The sequence below is a fragment of the Cupressus sempervirens genome, chromosome 6 (assembly GCF_028749045.1).
Source record: "Cupressus sempervirens isolate cs-2001-9-10 chromosome 6, ASM2874904v1, whole genome shotgun sequence".
NCBI lineage: Eukaryota > Viridiplantae > Streptophyta > Pinopsida > Cupressales > Cupressaceae > Cupressus > Cupressus sempervirens.
This window is the reverse complement of record NC_143123.1, coordinates 669,098,107-669,122,430: the sequence shown is the minus strand read 5'-3', so window position 1 is coordinate 669,122,430 and position 24,324 is coordinate 669,098,107. Positions and strand designations below refer to the sequence as shown.

Sequence of the window (24,324 nt, the reverse complement as noted above, 5' to 3'; positions counted from 1 at the left end):
TGTAGACAAGGGTTGGCCAGCGGTGGAGACAACTGAGATGTTGGCAGATTGTGCTACTGAGCTGGAGTTGGGACCCAGTGACACCCCTATGATGAAGCTGGCACATGAGATTGTGGGATTGTACAAGGATGTTTACTATGGTCGTCGGTGTGCGGAGGCGGACAGGGTTGCAGCAGAGAGATCATTGGCAGCTGAGAGAGGTTAGAAAGAAGCTAGCCGCCAACTTGGCCGACAAGTAGGCAGCATGGGCTGCAGAGCGAGCAGCACTACTGGCAGTTATGGCAGCAGTGGTGCAGGAGAGGGACGTGGCTAGGCTAGGTACAGAAGCGGCGGTCCGAGATAAGGATGTAGCTGAGCATGAGATGCAGTTAGCTAGGAGGCAGGCTATGGATGCAGCTCTTCTTCTAAAGGAGGCCATCGATGTTAATTCTAAGATTTAGACAGATCTCCGCATCAAGACAGAGTAGGTGTATGAGTTACGTCGCCAGCAACACACTTATGGGGCGCCCCCTTCTCTCTAGTATTTCTTCTGTTGTTTGTAAGTTGTCTCCTAATTTTGTTAGTCGTCAGGAGACGACTGTTCTTTTTGGGGGGGATGGCGTCAGTCGACTGGATGGTCCGGGCGGTGTTTCTGTAGCCGACGGATTGACTGTCATCGGTGTTTTGTATTTTGTAGCCGACGGGTAAATAGTTTGTAGCGGACATAATGTTTGTGGCCGACGGACTCCTTCAGGAAGGTTCGGTGGATAGTATTTATATCCCGTCTGGGATCATTGTAAATCATCTATCAATTATTCATCTTATGAAGCATAATGTATGTTTGGCATATGCGAATATAATTTTGCTATTCTGTTCCATTGTTTGTATGCGTTGATTTCTTTACCAGTACGGTAAACATTTGGCGTTGTTGCCTTATGAATCTGGAAAGTGGGAGGAATGAAGATTAATGCCAAATCAGCTTAACAAGGATCGGAATAAGGTCAAGGGAAAAGATGGAACCTGTACTGCGCAAGAGAATTTAATTCTAGCACAGCAAGCCAAACGCCGACGGAGATTTCAGAAGATTGCCGACGGAAACCGAAGCATCGAAGAATTGTTGGAGGAGACTCGACGGCGTGTGGAATTGGTGGAAGCACGGGAGAAGTTCTTGAATTTGTGTTCGCCGAGGGAAGAAAATTCAGACGGAAGAGCATCAACTCGCATGGCTCGCAGTGCCGAGGGAGCACGAGCGTGGAGTGACCTCTTCGCCCGGGATACACTTTCACAGGAGACAACTTTAGAAGATACTTCTTCTTCAACAAGGTTCGCAGCTGTTGAGACCTCCGGTGTGGGAGTTCAGACCACCGATGTGGGAGTGCAGACCTCCGGTGTAGGAGTTCAGACCGCCGGTGTGGGAGTGCAGACCTCCGGTGTTGGAGTAAATAGCGCCAGTGTTGCAAGACCCAGTAACGCCTCTCTACCAAATTCAGTTGTGATGACGGGACCCATAAAAAAGTTGCTGAAGTTTGAGGGCGATGGTACAGCCAACCCCATCCGACATTGTAAGACATGTGAGACGATCTGACGGGCAAATTGAATCACAGATGCCAACGAATGGGTTAGGCAATTTCCGGCAACCCAACGGGGTGTGGCGATTGATTGGTTTTAGGATACGGGTCCACAAAAGCTAAATAGCTGGGATAACATTAAAAAGGAGTTCCTGGCAGAATTTAAACTCTTGCGGGATGATAATGAAATCGTAGCAGAGATTTTCAATACCAAACAGAAGAAGCAGCATAGGTGGCTATCAAGGTCAGCTTCATTAAGGAGGCAGTGTTGTGTTAGCAGAGGCTATAGGCACGGGACGAAGGTGACAGTGATGTGTTAGAAGCAGATTTATGTTGTTGTCATTAGTCCATTAATGTATTTTGTTTGTGAAATTGTCTCAGATATTTTGTTAGTCGTCAGGAGACGACTTCTTTTTGGGGGGGATGGTGTCAGATTGGATGGTCCCGGTGGTGTTTTTGTAGCCGACGGAATGATTGTTGTCGGTGTTTTGTATTTTGTAGCCGACGGGTAAATAGTTTGTAGCGGGCATGATGTTTGTGGCCGACAGACTCTTTCGGGAAGGTTCGGTGGATAGTATTTATATCCCGTCTGGGATCATTGTAAATCATCTATCAATTATTCATCTTATGAAGCATAATGTATGTCTGGCATATGCGAATATAATTCTGCGATTCTGTTCCATTGTTTGTATGCGTTGATTTCTTTACCAGTACGGTAAACATTTGGCACCTTTGCACACAGACAATGAACACGAACACGAACAACAGAACTCTTATTATTCGCATATGCCAAACAGTACATTATGCTTTTATGATAAGATGATTACAATGCTTTCCGAAGGGGTTATAAATACTTGCCGAGGAACCTTCTCGAAGGTATCGGTCGGCCAGATACATTATGTCTGCTACAACTATTTACCCGTCAGCTACATAAGAACTTTCTCGAAGGGACACGTCAGCTGATACAAAAGCTTTTCTGAAGGGTCCTATTGGCTGATACACAATTTCTACCGACGACATCATCCCCCCCAAAAAGAAAAGTCGTCTCTTGACGACTAGCAAAGTTAGGAGACAACCCACAAACAATAAAAGAAATACTAGAGAGAAGGAGGTGTCCTGGAAGAGTGCCGCTGACGACGTAACTCATACACCTGGTCAGTCCGGATGTGCAGATCTGTCTGAATTTGAGAATTAACCTCTACGGCCTCTTTCAGTAGAAGCGCAACATCCATAGCCTGTCTCCTAGCCAACTGCAACTCATGCTCTGCCGCATCTTTATCCCAGATAGCCGCGTCCTTATCCTTTACAACTGCTGCCATATCCTTCAATAGTGCTGCCCGCTCTACTGCCCATGCTGCCTGCTGGTCGGCCAAGTCGGCGGCTAACTTTTCTCTTGCCTCTTTCTCAACTGCTAGGGATCTCTGAGCTGCAACACTGTTTGCTGCCTTATCCGCCTCCGCGCGCTGCTGAGCATAGTAAACCTCTTCGTACAATCCCACGATCTCATGTGCCAGCTTCATCATCGGAGTGTCACTTGGTCCCAAATCTGGCTTAGTGGCACAATCTGCCAACATCTCTGGTGTCTCAATCGCCGGCCAACCTCTATCCACAAAACAAGTCTAAAATCGTTGAGGACAACCTCCACGAATATACGCTCGGAGCAAATGCCACTCCCTCTGTCGAGTCAGAGCCTGAATCGCCACATCATGCCCCTTCTGCAACGCAGACTTCATAGTCTTGAGGTAGTCCCTACACCTGTCCTCATCCAACCCGTAATCTTCCTTGGCGAAGTCCTCCAATGACCATTCCGCATCACTATTCTCCTCCTCATCAGCGGGAGCCATGGCCACATCCGGTGCCGCCTCCTCTGCTGTCGGCGCAACCACGGCATGTGGCATTCCCTCCTGAGACTGAGGCTCTAGTACAGTTGCTACTCCAAAATAGTTGGGAGATTGAATGGACGGGCCACACCTGTCAGGAACGAGTCGAAACTGTTGCCTCAGAAAAACACTAGCTCTATCCATCACCTCTGGTTGTTCGGACTGCACTAGGTCTGTACCACCCGCGCTGTTTTCGGCTTCCGCGCTGTTTTCAGCACCCATGCTGTTTTCGACTTCCGTGCTGTTTTCAACACTTGCGCTGTTTTCGACTTCCGCGCTGTTTTCGGCTTTCGCGCTGTTTGGTGAAGAAGAGGGTTCATCAACCAAAGCTATTCATTCCAGAAGTATATCTCAGACGAAGAGGTCACTCCACGCTCGTGCTCCTTTGGCACTTCGAGTCGTGCGAGTCGATCTCCTTCCATCAGGATTCTCTTCCCGTGGCGTATGTAGGTTCATAAACTCCTCCCTTGCTTCTTCCACCAAATCGAGCCGCTGTCGAGTCTCTTCCAACAATTTTTCAGTGCTTTTGTGTCCGTCGGTAACTTGCTGAAATCTCCGTCTGCGTTCAACCTGTTGTGCCAAAATTAAATTTTCCTGTGCTGCGCTTAATTCATCCTTTTCCTTCAACTTATTCTTATTCTTGTTCAACTGATTCGGCATTTAATCTTCGTTTGCCTATCACCGTACCAGGTCCATCGGGCAACGGTGCCAAATGTTTACTGTACTGGTAAAGAAATTAACTCATACAGACAATGGAACAGAATAGCAGAATTATATTCGCCTATGCCAGACATACATTATGCTTCATAAGATGAATAATTGATAGATCATTTACAATGATCCCAGACGGGATATAAATACTATCCGCCGAACCTTCCTGAAGGAGTCCGTCGGCTACAAACATTATGTCCGCTACAAACTATTTACCTGTCGGCTACAAAATACAAAACACCGACGACAATCATTCCGTCGGCTATAGAAACACCGCCGGGACCATCCAGTCGGCTGACAAATCAGCTGAACAAAAATAAGAATAGGCTAAAGGAAAATGTTTACCATATGGGTAAATAGTTTAATGCATACAAACAATAGACAAGAACATGTAACACAGCAGTACCCCTTTTATTATTAGCATATATGCCGAAGAGATTACATAGTGCTTCCAATGATGATTACCACAATCATCCAAAGTCCATTCTGGACGATGCACATATACCATTCCGAACGGCTGACTCAATCGTCACGCATCCTTTCAGGTGCTAATCTACCTGTCGGCTATTTACAAACAACATGCTAATCTACCCATCGGCTATTTCATAACTTTACTAACTACATTTTCCTTTGTGGCTGGGGATGTTCTTGCAGGAATAGAAGGCTAGATAAAGTGAGACTCTTGAAGAAAATATCCATGATGATTGAAATTATGAGTATCCTTCTATATGAAGAGGGAGTCTTCACTTTTGCGAAGGCAACTTAGGAGCTTAGAAGATTGATATTCAGAGGGAGTCTAGAAATGCATGTGTGATTGCATGATTTTTATAGGCCTACTCTTGCATATATCATGAAGGAAGTAATGACTTATCACCAAAAAGTCGGATGACCGATATCAAATTCAAAGGGAGTTCGACAGGCATCCTTGGGCGAAGAGAGCCTCTAAGGGAGCAACTACAGGACCCGATTTCCCAGGATCATTATTCAGAGGGAGAATTTTGATGTGCAATCCCTTGTGAATGATATCTTTTGTATAAGGGAGAAGTTTTGAGTGAAATTCATTTTAATGCATTCTTCTCTGTGTGAGAGAAGTTGAGGTGAAAGCCCTGTTGGACTAACCGCAAGCCTTCCCCTTCGAGATTCGTGACATGGCTTAACCGCCTCCTGTGTTCTATAAGTCTAGTTGTTGTACTGGGTATTAAAAGGTCGATCTTTTGGTGCAATGACAACTCTAGCTTGTAACAAGTGGTATCAGAGCTTGGTCACAGGTTCGAATCTCCTCAGGTAACGCTAAGGGGGGAATTGTTGGACTAATCGCTAGCCTTCCCCTTCAAGATTCATGACATGGCTTAACTACCTCTTATGTTCTATAAGTCTAGTGATTGTATCGGGCATTAAAAGGTCGATCTTTTGGTGCAATTGCAACTCTAGCTTGTAACAAGCCCTTGTTCCACCCTCTAACTTAGTTCATGGTGCTTACTATTTTGCATATGTGGATTATGTCATGAAAAGTGATGATCTTTCATTGATATATATTTGGAGGGTTGCTATTGTAAGGTGACAATCTTATCAATAGCTTGACCTGTTATCATGACAGATTACATTAAATTTGCTATCCTATAGCGCTGCTAGTCATGATAACAAACGTATCATGATTAGACTACATTGACCTACTGTCCTTGGGTGCTGGAGATCATGATACTTGTCATGATAGAGTTCATGACATGTTGATTACTAGTTATCTAATCGACTTCATTAAGTAGTTGTCCCAGAGTGCCGAAAATCAAATAACTCATATCCTACTAGGTTATAACATTATATTTTGGTAGGCATCAAGGATTTGATGCTAGTGCACATACCAAAAGAATATGAGTATGATGAATATCATATGATTGATATTTCTTATTGAAATATACTTAGGATTATATTGAAAGATAACATCTATGTTGATGGATATATGTTGATATGCTTAAATATGCCATTCTAGGAATATCATACTAAGATGCTATCTTTTCATATACTTGAGAGCATAATGTGTGATGGGACTCAAAATTGCATTCCCATTTTGAGTACCATTTTAAATTTTGAGTCAAATTGAGATCTTATAAGCGCTTTTCTTTCTTGTGTACCCAACTGTCCTTGTGATGCCTATGGGGTGTTTTATGTTCCTAAAACCTTGCATTCAGTATATCTATGTGTCCTATAATGATAAATTTCCATTCCAACTCATTTCGTGAAGTTCCGTTTTGAGCACTGTTCAGATCTGCATTCTTGCTTAAGTGTCAAATAGCGATAGGAAGCCTACTGTGGAATTGAATATCTTGCACCTGGTTATGTTCCATGACTCACCGCTTTGGGAGTGTTTATTATACATATCAGAGAACCTATGTTTCAGTTTTCAAGTCATTTTGTAATGTCCCCTTTTTCTGGGACATTATAATTCTTTGTGGCCAGCTCACTTCGCTTAGGCTTCAGGGTTGAAAAGGTTCTGTACGGAGTTCAGTTCGAGATTTGGCCTAGACATTTCCAGTTCCAAACCCATCGGAGCAGTTTTGGCAAGTTGTCCAGATACTTACTATTTTTAGTAAGTAAACAAAGCTTAGTATTCTTGATATCCCAGTGTTGATTTGGAAGCGTCTCGCCAAGAGCTTTCCAACGAGCTATTGCACGTGCTTATCCGAGTTAGTTTGATTAGTTATTTTAATGCTTGATGATTATGTGGGTTTTGACTAAGTGACTATTAGAGTTCATTTAATGTGTCACTTTATTTTTTTTTAAAAAGTACTGTCACTTAAGTGACTAAAGGACAAAAAAGGTGTTTTATCCCACATTGCCTGCAAGAGCGTGCATCACATTGCGAAAAGTGATAAAAAGTACCACAAGCTTCACATGAGAGGATATATGAAGATTATATTATTGAAAAAAAATATTAATCTGGGAGCTGGAAACAGTTACTAGTTATTTCTTTGAGGACGCAAACCCTTGAAGAAACCTTGAAGGTTGGATGCAAACCTAGCCTTCTTTCAGGTTCTATCTATATTGCGAATCTGACTGTTATTTTTGTTTGTAAGATTGGTTATTCTGAATTGTTGCACATTATTGTATTGCTGTTGTATAATACAGTAATGCATTTTGGGTCATTTGTATTAATCTGGTGATTTATGTATAAGTTTGGATATTGGAGGAAATAAACACATTTTTCTGGGTTTTCTCGTTTGTATATCTGTTGGTTATATATCAGTTTAAGTTCTGAAATTTGTATCAAATACTGGATTACTATTAGGGTTTAAAATTTGTAAGTTTTAATCGAGGGTTTTAGTGAATTTCCGGAATTGGGATATTACAGTGGTATCAGAGCCAAGAATCCTGCCATCCTATGGACACACAAGAATATTGATATTAAATGCTCTTAAACCAACTAGTTGCTTGAATGTGACTGGAACTTCTTAAGGACGAGAACTCTTAAGAGTATTGGCAGAATTTAGACGTACCTGTAGTACTTTGCCATCTTTGCAATTTAAAAATCACAGTTGTGCAACCTCCAGGAGAATCGACTGAAATTTAAAATGATAGGGAAGCATGACTGTTGACAGCAAATGCCTCACTTTTTAGGTCAATGTTGCTAAGTGCTAGCATATCATCTCAAGCATGGAAGTAAGTTTAATTTGCTTGCAATCTGGAGTTTGAAGACAATCGGATTTCCTTATTGGAGTTAGAGTTTATTTGTTAACAGTAGTGGTACCAGCGGCTTGTGAATCAGTAGGTTGGGTTATTGTGTATGGGTGGATGTTGCACGCGGATTTTCCTTTTACCAAAGTTTTACAGCAAGTAGGGTCGTGTGCATGTTCACGTCAGTGAGAGAATATCAACTGTCATACCCAGGTGAAGGGTTTTCAGGCACGACTAATACAGGTACTGAGGGTTTGAACAACACCAAAACCTACACGGAAGTCTGGAACTCCAAAACTTAGCACTTACAGGCGTCGATTGAATCACAATATCTTTCACTGGCAGTATTTACAGTCAAGCATCGAGTTGCTGGTGTAGGAGATTACAGGTCGAGATTTGTTTGTTAACCATGGCTATGAGTTGGAAGTTTGCGTGAACACTCTTCTCTTGCGAATTTTCTAAAGTACCCTACTAAACACGTGAAACTCTGTATCTACGTGACCATTTACCAAGCCTGACAAGCTCCCTGGGACGCCGCAGTGGAATCACGGGATTCAAGAAACTCGAGAAATAAGAGAAGCTTCCCACAGCAGGCAGCCAAGGAACAGATGACGTCACTCCAGTTTCCCACGTGGTGTCTTCAGGTGGATTCCTCAACACTCTAATGCTCAGTATCGACAAAGGGATTTGCATATGCTAGGTGCTATACTCTACTTTGCGTTGGGTTTTTTTAAGCGAGTTGTAATTGTTAACGTGAATCGAATGTTCTGTCATGATGTTTGGCGTAGATGTGAACATTTTTTTACAAGTTAATGGTTGACGTCCAATATCAAAATGCGACTAAGAAATTGACAAAAATAAACCTGCCATATCAAGTCAATATTATAATATCTGCTAGAAACCGTCTTTTTGAGTTGGAAATATAGTACTGCACAAAGTAAATTTAAAATATATGCTTGGGTTCCAGTTTTCAGTGCCATTTAACAAATATAGGTTACATATACAGTGCACGGTAACTGTTTGATTAAATTGCTCTCTTTGTTTAACCAGTGATTTTGAAACTTTAATTCAAAATAAGACCAGTTCAAATTGGCCAGTGTAACTTGGGTATGACTGGAAACTATTTGATGTAAATATTATTCACAGCGATCAGTATTTTAACTCCTATCTGAAACAGAGAGAGATCAGAACATTGGTATTAGAAAATTAAATGTATTCTTCTAGCATTTTGGGTCTGGCATCTCTTACCTTATATGCTGGAAGGCTAGAACCAAATCAAGAGTTTAAAGGTTTGATATGTGAAGGTGCAAATGTTCTGCCAACAAAGTTCGTGGAGGATGCATTTAAGGAGGACTATGGAAAGATTGTTAACTTTCAGCGTTTGGATGAAGTGCTGAGATCTATCAACAACTGGTACTCAGAACGAGGTCTTCTTGCAAAAGTTCCAGGCATAGAGACCCTATTTAGTGGAATTTTGTTGTTACAAGTCTCTGAGATAGAAGTAAATATTATCAATATTCAATTCCTTGATAAGAAGACTGATGAACTAACTCTACGAAAGATTCGACCAGAGACTCTTCTTCGACAACTCACAACTAGAAGAGGCCAGGTTGACAGTGTTCAGTAGGGTGTGTAAGACTTCGACCAATAACTTGGCTCACCTCCGAATTCCAGTCGCAGTGCTTAGCAAGGCATATACATGGTTTCAACCATACAAGCCACGGTCAGTAGATCATGTGCACAGGCGGTATCTAATCAGACGGGCATTCAGTAATTGTTTCCTAGATCGAATACAGCAAATATGGAGTGATGTGTATTTCAACTCATGTTCTCTGCAGTAGTATAACAGCGATATGTTCAGGTTGTTCATGAGCTGTTTGACGAAATTTCGGCAATCTTCCATTTGGTTAAATTCTGGAACTTATCACAAGGATACCCTTGTAATATCAGTTAATCCTGCAGTGAACTGGTTGACTAAATCACTTCTAAATCAGTAGTTTGCATTCAGAAGTTCAGTGGGGTTATAACACATTATTTACAGACTGTTTTAAATTAATACTTTCAACAATTCTAAGAGAAATTAAGTCAGAAGTTCAGTGGGGTTATAACACATTATTTACAAACTGTTTTAAATTAATACTTTCAACAATTCTAAGAGAAATTAAGTGCAGAACAGTACAATGGTATGAGAGAAAGTTCGGCATTGGCCCAGTTCGCTGTTGTTTCAAACTCCAGTAGAAAAACTTGTTAGAATTTAAAACTCAGAATAGTTGGAGATCATTGCAGCGTTTGAATCAGTTAATTAATCATGTTTACCCCAAGTAACCAGAAGCAGTGGAACAAGAGTATTGTAATATCCTCCCCTGATTTGAACTTTGACTTGTAGAAATTTATTTAAGGAATATTGTCAAACACTTTGTATGCAAACTCATAAAGCTGATTTCCTCAATAAATTGCTTTCCAATGAGTAGATTTACGAACAACTATGAAGTGGCATTAAAATGCATAATACACATCATAACATTTTCACAAACACTTGGCACACATTCAACAGTATATGAAAAATCTGGAAACTCTTTCAATCTACTGAATAAAGGGTGATTTTTAAATGTAGATGTGCACTTACAGCTGCCTTAAAAGCTGCAACAACTATTCAGACTTGTATTCAACAATTATTATGCAAAGTATCAAAATTTGACAGAAGAAACCTGGAATTAGTTGCCGTAGTATTTTGCAGATGTAGTCGGCAGCCCTCCAAACTTCTAATCAGCCGGAAAAACAAGTAAACTTGATACCAACACTGTTCACGCCGTACTGTAGCAAAATATTGTTCATGCCGACTGTAGCAAAATACTGTTCATGCGGCACTATAGCAATAACTAACTTCAGATCTGCACCTCAAACCCTTGTAAATTTCTTTATGCGAACGCCCCAAATGAAACCCAGTGTATTTCCTGAAGTGAAAACACCCTTGATCCTCCTGACTGTGTCTTCCAACAGCGAAGAGAATGCTAGCAAAGAGGGATTCCGTCCTCCAAGCCCGATAATCAGATATCCAACAACATAACATTAATCTTCATCCAAGCATACAAAAAAAAGCTCTTCCATTTCTTTTATAGTGTTCTCACAAGAGCTCAATCATTCGTTTTCTCAATGTGGGATAAAAAATAACTCCCTTTATGTACCTTATGTCTCCAATGTGTTATAAAAATAAAGGGAACTTTTTTAATTTAAATATTTCCCACAAACTATAGTCTATGCATTAATAAAGTTAAATATTTAAATTTAACTTTATAAAATGGCTTTATCAATGCATAACAAATCTTATCAATGATAAATAAGTTTTCCAGTCGATTTTAAACAATTACTATCGACATACCACTGTGACTGAATATCCGGCCATGTCCAAGATGACTTACTATAAATAGTAAGTATGCCCAAAGTTGCCCCAAAACCCCTCAGAAAGACCTGCAACTGAAACTGTCTAGGCCAAATGGGCTCTAAGCCCCTTTAATGTCCTAGTTAGCCTACGGGACTGTGGGGAAATAGGCTAACGACAACATCATGCTATGAATGCTAGAAAGGGGACATTACAGTCCGCCCTTCCCAAAATTGCTTGTCCTCAAGCAATCTCAGCTCAGGATGCTGAAGAATCTGCTCTACCTCCCATGTTGCATCCTCAACTGGTAGGTTCCTCCACTTCACTAGGTACTCCCTGATAGTCCTCCTACGAAGCACCCTCTCCTTGGTGTCAAGTATAGCCTCGGGAATCAAGATAAGCTTTCCCTCATCATCGAGAGGTGGCAATACTATTGAAGGCACCACATTGTGACCCAATGCCTTCTTAAGGCGTGACACATGGAACACATTATGCACTTTACTGTCTGCAGGCAACTCCAACTCATAAGCTACTTCGCCCACTCTCCTGATTACTTTGAACGGTCCATAGTAGCGTGGTTTCAATTTCTCTGCTCCACTCTTCTTGAGAGAGGACTGTCTATACGGCTGTAACATGAGGTACACCATATCTCCCATCTCAAAAGACCTCTCAACCCTGTGCTGATCAGCATATTGCTTCTGCTGATTTTGTGCTTTTTGCAAATTTTCCTTCAAGGATCGCATAATGTCCTGGCACTCCTTCAAAGTATCCTTGGCCTTAGGCACCCTGCTGTCCCCAAGTAACAAATCTAAAAATTTAGGAGCATCATACCCGTACAGTGCCATAAAAGGGGACATTTGAATAGACATATGGAAAGAGGTATTATAGCAGTACTCCCTTAGATGTAGCCACTTCACCCAAGCCTTCTGCTCTCCTGCAATGTAGTTTCAAAGGTACCTCTCAACCCATTTGTTCACTATCTCTGTCTGCCCATCAGTTTGGGGGTGGTAGCTGGTACTCGGAGTGAGCTCTGTTCCACATAACCTGAACAACTCCTGCCAAAAGTGGCTCATAAATCTGCTGTCTCTGTCACTGACTATGCTCCGTGGTATCCCATGTAGTCTGAATACCTCTTGAAAAAATAGTTCTGCTGTTTGTGCTGCTGAATATGTAGACGAAATTGCAAAGAAATGTGCAAATTTCGTCAATCTGTCTACTACAACAAAGATACAATCTCGACCCTGTGCGTTGGGGAGGCCTGTGATAAAATCCATGGAAATGCTATCCCACTTCTTCTCTGGTATGGGTAGGGGCTGTAGTAAACCACCCGGAAAAGAATGTTCCTGTTTGTTTTGCTGACACATAGGGCATTCCCTCACAAACTGAAGCACCTCTGATTTGAGTCCTTTCCAAGTGAAGCGCTCTCTCACCTGCCGATATGTCTTAAAGAATCCGGGATGTCCTGCCATTGGTGAATCATGAAATGCCCTCAAAATCTTCTGCTTCATAGCAGACCCAGGTACTAAATAAATTCTTTGCTTGTAGATGATCAGATCATTTACGACAGTGTATCGACTATCTTGAATAGCTCCCTCAATAATGCTAGATGCCCAACTATCCTTAGCATATTCTGCCAAGATCATCTCTCTCCAATCATCCATGACTATCCCAACAGCAAGCAAATGAGGCCTTCTAGATAAAGCATCTGCAACAATATTTTTCTTCCCTTTGACATAGGCTATGTCGAAATCATAGGCTTGTAATTTACTCACCCATTTCTGTTGCCTGTCATTAAGGTCCTTCTGTCCAAGGAAATGTTTCAAGCTATTATGATCTGTTTTTACTGTGAACTGGCTTCCCACTAAGTACTGCCTGAACTTAGCTAGCGCGTGCATGATTGCTAGCATCTCTTTGTCGTAGATGCTATAGGTTCTCTCCACACCTCGTAATTTTCTACTCTCGTATGCGATGGGATGTTTGTCTTGCATGAGAACAGCTCCTATGCCCTCTCCCGAGGCATCACACTGCAGCTCAAAGGGCCTGGTGAAATCTGGAATGGCTAAAACAGGACATGTACTCATCAACTCCTTAAACCTGTCAAAACAAGCCTGAGCCCTCTCTGACCACTTGAAACTATCTTTCCGTGTCAAATCTGTAAGTGGTGCTGCTATCTGTGAAAATCCCTTCACAAATCTGCGGTAGAACCCACGAAGCCCGAGAAATCCCTTGAGTTGTGAAGTGTTCTTCGGTGGCGGCCAATCCAGAATGGCCCTGATCTTGTCTGGGTCAACCCGAACACTTCCTGCACTAATAATATGCCCTAGATAGAGCAACTCTGTCATCCCAAACTCACATTTACTCATCTTGGCATATAATGACTCCCTCTCTAGAATACTAAGCACTGTATCAATATGCTTCAAATGTTCCTCCCAAGTACGGCTGTATATCAGTATATCATCAAAAAATATCAACACAAACTTCCTCAACTAATCTCTGAACACTCAATTCATACAGGACTGGAAAGTGGCAGGGGCATTTGTCAACCCAAAGGGCATGGCTAAGAACTCAAAATGTCCATAGTGGCATCTAAAAGCTGTCTTCTCCACATCCACCTCTCTAACCCGTATCTGATGGTAGCCGGATCTCAAATCAATCTTGGAGAAGTAGCATGCACCATGCAATTCATCAATAAGCTCATCGTTGCGCGGGATAGGGTATCGGTTCTTGATTGTCTTCTTGTTTAGCTCCCTATAATCAATGCACATCCTCATTGTACCATCCTTCTTCTTCACCAATACTACTGAAGAAGCGAAAGGACTTTTGCTTGGCCGTATGTGCCACATGTCAATCAACTCCTTAATTTCCTGTTCTATTTCATCCTTAACATCTCTTCGGATGGCGGTAAGGTGTGATGATAACTGGCTTAGCCCCTTCCTCTAATTCAATAACATGCTCGATTCCCCTATCCGGGGGTCTCCCTAGAGGTATCTCACCAAACACCTTAGTATGTTTGGTTATTATTTTTTGTACAGCAGGTGGATACTCTTGTTTATGGTGCTCTGTCATCTCAGGCATTACTCTAAACTCTGCTGCCCACTGCACCTGATCATGTCTAAAGAAACTCTGCATCCGCTTGAGTGACACCACTTGAAGTCTCCCATCTGACAAACCTTTGAGCACTATCTTGTTACCATTTGCCTCAAACCTCATTTCCATTTTCTCAAGGTTAAATGTAAACTCTACCAGAGACTTCATCCAGTTCATCCCAAACACCATATCCTGATCACCAATGTTGACCACAAAGAAATCTCCTGTCATGTCATAATCTCCCAAACGAAGCTGCAAGTTGGAGATTTTCTTGGTACATTCAATTTTGAAGCCATCGGCAACCATCACCTTAAATCCCCTATGCTCCTCTGTATGTAGCCCTCTGCGTGTCACAAACTTCTCATCAATGAAATTATGTGTCGCCCCTGTATCAATGAGTGCCACAACTCTCTGTCCATCCAAGGTTCCCCTTACTCTGAAAGTGACGGCCTCCTGTATACTTGACAACTGAGCTATCGTGCTATCACCGCGTGCTTCCTCCTGTGAAGAACTATCATCATCTCCATCTGATTCAGATGACTGCTCTGAATCTCCACCTACTGACTCTTCGGCTGAAAAGTACTCCATCTGCTTAGCTTTTTCTTTCAATGCACACTTATGTGACAAATCCCAAGGCTCCCTGCAATGAAAACAAAGCTTCTTCTTCTTGAGATCATTAAGTGTCTCATTGTCCAACCTCTTACTTTCCTCCTTAGCTAGCTGAACCTCTTTATGAAAAGGTTTCCTGTCCTTATCTTTCCTTGAAGGGAAACTCTTTGTCTGGAATTTATTTTTTGAAGATGAAGAGGAATCCATGTCACGAGCTTTCTTAATAGCTTCCTGCAAAGTGGGAGGGTTGAGAGCTTTAATCCACCCTCTCAACGGATCAGCTAACCCATCCATAAATAGAACTAGTATCCTCCGTTCAGATACATCTGTTACTAACACTGTAAGTTTCTGAAACTTTGAAATGTATGTTTCCAATGATCCCCATTGTTTAAGCTGAGCTAACTCCTTGAAATGGAGTTCTGGATCCTTCCTATCAAAACGTTCAATCAGCCTCTCTGTAAACTCCACATATGAGGTAATGTGTGCATGTCCCATAGTGACCATACCATGATGCCACCACTCGTGTGCTAACCCATCCAGATGAATTGCTGCGTACTTAATAGCTTCTTCCTCGGGCATAGGGTTCAATTGAAAGTATGTGTCAAGCTTTTGAACCCAAGCTCTTGCTGTAGACTTTCCTGAGCCATCATAATATGGTAACTCAAGTCTCCCTACTTTCTTCCGTAGCTCATAGCTCTGGTTCTTGTCATGTCCACGTGGCATATGTTTCATCCGCACATCCATATACTCCCTAAAGGTAATTGCAGCAGTAAAATCTGGCCCTCCGGCTTCCCAATCTCTCCTCAACTGGTCCTGTATATCAGTAATCTAGGGCTCTGGTACGAGCTGGTCTGGAGCTCTAGGAGGAAATGTAGGAATCATGGGCCTTGAACTCACTGTCCTAGCTCGCTGGGGTGCATGACTGAAATTGTTCCCAACTTGTTCATCTCCATTATGTGTCCCATCCTGATCATTTCCATTCTGTTTGTTACCATTCTGATTATTTCCTCCACCAATGTTAGCATTCAACCCCATTTGACGAGCCATCATCTGCATCATAAAATCCAATCTCTGATTCTGTTCCTGTGCCCTTTGTTTTGCTACTCGCTGACCCTGTACCAAGGTCTCTAATAACTGTAAGAATCTTTCCTCTCCTGGACCGGCATTCCCGCCTCCACCTAATCTTGTATTCCTGTCATCTCGGTCACCCATATTGCTGTCTTGAGCAAAGAATACCTCCGCTGTGTCTGTATGATTGGATTCTATACCCCCCTATACGGATGAACTAGACTGTTTGCTTTGCAGGTCTGAACTCCTACTTTGTATTGCGGAAATTATAAGGCCCCTGTCGCATGCTCAAACATAAATGCTCTGATTTTAGTGTTTTGACATTTCATCAAACACTTTCCCCTCTATCCGCTAGTTCCAAATTTCCTATAAGACCTCCACAGGATGGCAGGACTTATAGCTATGATACCACTGTAATATCCTCCCCTGATTTGAACTTTGACTTGTAGAAATTTAACTTAAGGAATATTGTCAAACACTTTGTATGCAAACTCATAAAGCTGATTTCCTCAATAAATTGCTTTCCAATGAGTAGATTTACGAACAACTATGAAGTGACATTAAAATGCATAATACACATCATAACATTTTCACAAACACTTGGCGCACATTCAACAGTATATGAAAAATCTGGAAACTCTTTCAATCTGCTGAATAAAGGGTGATTTTTAAATGTAGATGTGCACTTACAGCTGCCTTAAAGGCTGCAACAACTATTCAGACTTGTATTCAACAATTATTATGCAAAGTATCAAAATTTGACTGAAGAAACCTGAAATTAGTTGCCGTAGTATTTTGCAGATGTAGTCGGCAGCCCTCCAAACTTCTAATCAGCCGGAAAAACAAGTAAACTTGATACCAACACTGTTCACGCCGTACTGTAGCAAAATACTGTTCATGCCGACTGTAGCAAAATACTGTTCATGCGGCACTATAGCAATAACTAATTTCAGATCTGCACCTCAAACCCTTGTAAATTTCTTTATGTGAACGCCCCAAATGAAACCCAGTGTATTTCCTGAAGTGAAAACACCCTTGATCCTCCTGACTGTGTCTTCCAACAGCAAAGAGAATGCTAGCAAAGAGGGATTCCGTCCTCCAAGCCCGATAATCAGATATCCAGCAACATAACATTAATCTTCATCCAAGCATACAAAAAAAAGCTCTTCCATTTCTTTTATAGTGTTCTCACAAGAGCTCAATCATTCGTTTTCTCAATGTGGGATAAAACATAACTCCCTTTATGTACCTTATGTCTCCAATGTGTTATAAAAATAAAGGGAACTTTTTTAATTTAAATATTTTCCACAAAGTATAGTCTATGCATTAATAAAGTTAAATATTTAAATTTAACTTTATAAAATGGCTTTATCAATGCATAACAAATCTTATCAATGATAAATAAGTTTTCCTGTCGATTTTAAACAATTACCATCGACATACCACTGTGATTGAATATCCGGCCATGTCCAAGATGACTTACTATAAATAGTAAGTATGCCGAAAGTTGCCACAGAACCCCTCAGAAAGACCTGCAACTGAAACTATCTAGGTCAAATGGCCTCTAAGCCCCTTTAATGTCCTAGTTAGCCTACGAGACTGTGGGGAAATAGGCTAACGACAACATCATGCTATGAATGCTAGAAAGGGGACATTACAAGTATGGAGAAGCTTAATCAAAGTTTTAAAAAGTTGGATGAAAATCAAAAAAAGATGGATGACTTGATTTCACACCCTACAAAACTAGATAAAGTAGCACGAGGAATGGTTTCCATTGTCAAGAGGACTCCATCACAGAACGAAGAAAAAGAGGAACAAGAGGTCCCTATAGTATCTAGAAGCTTCTATGATGAATTCCTAGCAGTTAGTGACCATCATACACTTGACCTTATGGAGAGCAGAAATCAGATCTTGGAAAACGAATCAGAAAATTCATTTGATGACAATGAATTCCAAGATCATGATGTGGATGGACACGCAATCACCTTGGAAGTAGAAGTGCTTGAAGGTACTGTTACATCGACAGCGTCTACCTCGCCAGTTGAGCCATCCTATAAGGTCCATGGCAACAAAACCCTAGATGTTGAGGTGTGCCTAGATGATAGCATACACGCTGCTTATCATATGGCGAGTGACTTTGATTCAGCTTCATATCACAATGCGGAGGACAAATGGGAAGATTTGTGTGGAAATGTTTCGTCACAAGGGAATCATCATTTAGCAAGCCAATTGAAGGTTAATGACAGGATGGTTACCACAACTGTTAAGCATTTTGATGTTGCTCGTCAAATGTTGGCCACCTATAGTTGGAGTACTCCTTTGGCAGATGAGCAAGGTGATAAATTTTTTTCCCTTGCAAAGATACATGCACTGCAAGAAGTGATTGGAATGATGAAACAAAATTACCTACAACTACTTGCAGATAGAGATTTTCTTCTCGAATGAGATCACATATGTTATGGGGAAATGATGAGAAGATCGGTAAGCTCACTGATGAGCTTGATGTGACATTGGACTCGTTGCACAGTGCCCAGTTGGCCCTTCAAGAGTCACAATTACAGATTGAGAAGTTTACAGAGGAGTTGAGTTTGGCACAGTCCCCACCAGCTGCAGATATAGTACAGTTACATACAGAGGCAGTTGATGAGGATCTTATATCCAGGGGTTGTAGTAGTTATGTGGTTACATCTATCACAGATATGTCAGCTGGGACGAGTATCTTGGTGGAGAACAGTAGAGGACCAATAGTTGTATTGAGTTCTCTTGAGGTTAGTGCTGTGACAGTTGGTACAGGACACTTTACTAGCAGCTCTTGTGTCACAATGATGGATTCTCCTGAGAGTTGTGTGGTAGTACACGACATTAGTCCGTCATCGAGACAAGGCACTCGCAGAGTGTCATTCGGTTGGGAGTATAGCTCTCATGGTGATTTGTCTCCATCTCCTGGAAGCAAATCTATCACTTCATTCCATGCAGCTGATTTTGGACATCGGCCTATTGATTTTCAGAGTCAGAGGGATCAGCAGATTGATTCAAGTGTTTTTAGTGATGAACCTTTGATAGAGGTTGGAGCATTTTACCGCGAATACACAATAAGGAGTGCTCATCATTTTTCTTTTGACCCACGCACGGGGGACTTGATGATGCATCGGTGTGGGTTGGTTCCAAAATTGTATCATCCTTTGTGGGATGGGTATTCGCCATCTTCAGAAGGCGGGATTCGTGGATGCAAGCATCCAACTCAGCTGTTTGTGGGGGATTACTTGCAAGGAAAGTTGTTGGTTATACATCATGCTGATATGTATCGAACATGGTTTGCTACTTCTTTGTCACAGAGTTCTCTTATGGGTACATGGTTACAGGATGATTATGGGATCAGTTGGCATGATGGTTTGGTTAGTTATCACATCCATGGGAGTTTAGCGGGAGCTGTAGAGAGATGTTGTGTTATAGACGCTACCAGGTATTTTTACCTCTATATGGCGAATGGATGTGGTGTTCGATTGTTTTGGGATCTAGGTGGCGATAGGTTTGACACGATGTATTGGCTGATTGGGGATTTAGGGGTTGTAGTGGATTATGTTGTGACTATGATATGTGTGTTTCAGCTTTATGACAGATCAGAGTTCCAAAGATTAGGATAACTCCGTTTCCACTAGGGTTATATAGTGGTGGAGTTAGATTGGCTGGATCTACCATTGGCATCAGTATGGATATTGCCGGAGTGGTACCGAGATACAGTGGTGCAAATTCTACAGGAGCTAGTCAGTGGCATCTCAGTCAGTGCACCTGTTCTCATTTGGGATCCAGGGGGAGCATCCCTATGCACATTATCATCTTGGGGTGGATATTGGTATATTGCTGAGGTCCCATCATCACTAGATAGTAGAGACTCGCAGGGGCACTCATTGAGTGAGGCATTCATTCTGGCTGAGGGTATTGGTACACAGGGTAGCAGCAGATGGCAGTTGGTGACCCTTAATGGTGAGCCTTGGGATCCTGGCATTCAGTTATTTGGCACATTGATTCCTCTTGTACTGTTTCACCATTCTAGATTTGGGATGATGCATGCTGGGGTACATCGACTGAGGAGTAGAACCTCATTCTCGAGGCGAGTATGGGATCCTGGCATTTGATTTCTGCAGGTATGAGCGGATTGCTTGGGGGCAAGCAATCTTTGAGAAGGGAGGCTTTGTAATGTCCCTTTTTTTTGGGACATTATAATTCTTTGTGGCCAGCTCACTTCGCCTAGGCTTCAGGGGTGAAAAGGTTCCGTACGGGGTTCAGTTTGAGATTTGGCCTAGACATTTCCAGTTCCAGACCCATCGGAGCAGTTTTGGCAGGTTGTCTAGATACTTACTATTTTTAGTAAGTAAACAAAGCTCAGTATTCTTGATATTCTAGTGTTGATTTGGAAGCGTCTCGCCAGAGCTTTCCAACGAGCTATTGCACGTGCTTATCCAAGTTCGTTTGATCAGTTATTTTAATGCCTGATGATTATGTGGGTTTTGACTAAGTGACTATTAAAGTTCATTTAATGTGTCACTTTATTTTATAAAAAAGTACTGTCACTTAAGTGACTAAAGGACAAAAAAGGTGTTTTATCCCAGATTGCCTACAAGAGCGTGCATCACATTGGGAAAAGTGATAAAAGGTACCACAAGCTTCACATGAGAGGATATATGAAGATTATATTATTGAAAACAAATATTAATCTGGGAGCTGGAAACAGTTGCTGGTTATTTCTTTGAGGACGCAAACCCTTGAAGAAACCTTGAAGGTTGGACGCAAACCTAGCCTTCTTTCAGGTTCTATCTATATTGCGAATCTGATTGTTATTTCTATTTGTAAGATTGGTTATTCTGAATTGTTGCACGTTATTGTATTGCTGTTGTATAATACAGTAACGCATTTTGGGTCATTTGTATTAATCTGCTGATTTATGTATAAGTCTGGATATTGGAGGAAATAAACACATTTTTCTGGGTTTTCTCGTTTGTATATTTGCTGGTTATATATCGGTTTAAGTTCTGAAATTTGTATCAAATACTGGATTACTATTCGGGTTTAAAATTTGTAAGTTTTAATCGAGGGTTTTAGTGAATATCTGGAATTGGGATATTACATTTTGACATGTTTTGAGTAGGTTTTAAATCCCTAAAAGTTGGTTGTTTACTGTTGTCATGCTGATGCATATTTCTCAGAATTCCGAGAGGCCCTATTTGACAAATTATATCTCTGACCTGATTGACCGAAATCAGAAAATTCCTTTTGCATTGCATTCTAGGGGTCAGACACTTGCTATATTCCAGTTTTTGGGTTGAGAGTCTCCCCACCTGTTGTGATACCATGGGTTGGTTCTAGTTTTATTGCTGCGATACCACCATCCTCAACATATTTTCTCTATTATAGCAATTAGTCAAATACATTCGTTTGTTGTGTAGCCTCTGAGTCTCTGCATACATTTGATGTATTGATTTCACAGAAATTAATAGAGAGCTTCATTGAAAGTTTCATTCTGAAATTTGTCTCGTTTTTATGGGTTTGTAGTTTTTTGTGATATATGTACAAGGTGCATATTGTTTAGTTGCAACTTGTGTAATGACCCTACTCAAATCTGATTGAAAACTTTTAATTTTTGGCCTTGGAAATTTTGTCAAACACTTCACATACAAGGATCATATGACTGATATAACATTTCAGTTTTCTTCACTAGTGTTTAACAGCACTTGTGATTGCATGAATTACTTGAAGTTCACTACTAAATGATTATATCAAACACCTAGGATGCTTATGCAAGTCCTTTATATCCTTTCTATGCATAATAATGAATTCTAACATCAAATTAACCACCTACAGCCAAGTGACTTTTCGTCATACAATTGGCATGCAAAATCTAATGCTGATTACTATGATATTTGAGTGCACAACAATGTCTTTCAAATACAATACTGATTCCAAAAAATATAGTAATGCTGATACAAACATGTACCTACAGCAGCAACTTAATGCAATCTTATGCAACAATGAATAACTGATTTTACAATGCTTGGAAGACTAAACTTACATACCTGCGAATACCTTAGATGCAACTACAATGATTATAACAAACTTGCTATGTGTAACAACCAGATATGCAAACCCAGAATTAATAAGATTATAGGTGGCTGTAATATATATTTTTTTCCTCCAATGCTGCCTTTCTGCTTTGCTTTTTTTCTGTTCTGCTTTTTCACTTGCTTTTTTCGGATTTGCTTTTCGGACTGCTTTTTCGGACCTGCTTTTTCGGACTGCTTTTTCGGACCTTTTTAAAACTCAAACCCTCAGGTAGTCTGAGTATACAAATTAAACTCAACTTGAAATGGCCGAATACCACTTCCAATGTGCAACCCTTTAGAAGGTCTTCCACTTCCTCAGTTATGCAATCTCTTGAGAGGTATCGTTCTCAACAATTTTGCTGAATATTCGCAGACCTGGATGGTGCCAGAAATGCTCATAGAGACAAGGTAGTAGAATCATCAAATCAAGTGTATGCAAATGAGAGGCCAAGCCCTCTATTTATTCACTTTTCTGAGAAGTTATTAAGAACTTCTAGAAGCATCCATTATAAAATCCCATTATAATGCACTTTTATAATTAAATAACTTTATAAAATAAAAAGTGCAATCTCAACTTAAAATTATAACATGTAAGCCGTGTATAAAAAGTGATGATAAAATAATATCTCCAAGAGCATAATAAGCCATCCAATCCTCAAATAAACACCAGAATGACTCTCTCATCACAACCACCAGTCTACAAGAGTCCGCGATAGACTAATCCGGAATGCAAAACGATGTTGACCAAAACGGGGACATTACAACTTGCCTTTGAAATTGTATGCTGTTGTGTATCTTGCTGTCGGGTCAAGGACTCGAGTAAAGTGCTTGATATGCATTGACAGGATTGCAGGGATCATAGGAGGATTCAGTAAGTATGAATTTCGTTTTGAAGATAGATGTCTGTTTGCAAGGTGAATGGATAGATAAGATATCTGAGTATATGAGTATATTTTGGGTATCCATGTATATGTTTTGATTTAGTTTATGCCCAATGTATAAGGGACTAATCAACTTGGAGATTGCATGTTCGTGCTATTGCATACCTGAGTTATGCTGATATTCAATATCATTAATCAAATATCTTTTCCCTTTCATGTTGAAGAGCTGAAAAGAGTTGCCCTCACTTAGCTTGTTGAGTTGATAGGTCATATAACTAGCTATCTCATGTCTATTGCATAAGCATAGAAGATTCAGGGGTTTTTATCTGTTAGATAGATTTAGTTATATGCTTTGACACTAGTACCATATAAGGAATCTGAGGTCCACACGACTAGGTCTTGCAGAGCCTAAAGAAGGAGAGTAAATAGCCTTATAGTTGGCCTTGGTGTCTGAATAGGTACATTGAACATGGGAATTAGTTGCCTCTTGGTGTATGTGTTCTTATCACTGGGTTATTAAAAAACTGTTAATTCAGGAGCCAACAATGTGTTCTATAACAATCCTCCCTAGCCAAGATGGAGTGTTATGTTTGTAGCTTCAATAGGATTGATTCGATCATGAGATACATTGTTGATGGTCAATCATCATTTAGACAAATATTCTTATAATATATTATATATGTATAATATATATATTATATATATGGTTATTTATATTTTTGTTAATATATTATTATTATTATTATTATCTAATGATGTTTAACCATAGAGACATGTCTCTTCATGAGACTTGTGTCCTCCTCTCATATCTATAAGTCTTCAAATTTGCATTTTGAACATACCAATTACAATGGCAATGTTATTACATTTGTAGAAAATGATCCTTAAAATTAACACCTTATGCCATGGCAATTAGAATATGAAATGATATATTTTGTATATCTATGAATGTGTTGCCTATTGTTTGGAATGTTTAAGCCTTATGGTCGGGTGACTTAAAATAATGAAGAGTCTTATGACCAGTTTTGAAATTCATTGGCCCCTTTGAAGAGTCAATGCTCCAGCTCATCTTGCACGAGTCCAAGATGATGAATCTTCATGTACCATTGTGTGGTGATTGATTGAAAACTAAAGTCTTTCGGTTTCTAAATATGAAAGGTCATCTACTTTCGTAATGGGAATCGGTTCATTTGGTCATGAAAATAAATAAAATTGGATACTGTTTTTCTTTGCAAGGTATGGTTATTGCTCTACTGGTTGAAACTTTCATTTGGAGATTGTATTTGTGGTGATTGAGTGAAGGCATCGAATTCAATATTGTTAAGAGATTTTGCATCTACATTGAATGATTATTAATGTTCATTGTGCATGTTTATCAGTGTTATGGTAGTCACT

General features: G+C 40.6%; 1 protein-coding gene across 6 annotated transcripts in view; it reads left to right on the top strand.

Annotated features, from left to right (window-relative positions):
• Positions 1-24,324, top strand: part of NBS1 (nijmegen breakage syndrome 1) — a 280,347-nt gene that overhangs the window by 165,995 nt on the left and 90,028 nt on the right. The gene's annotated exons all lie outside the window — the stretch shown is intronic.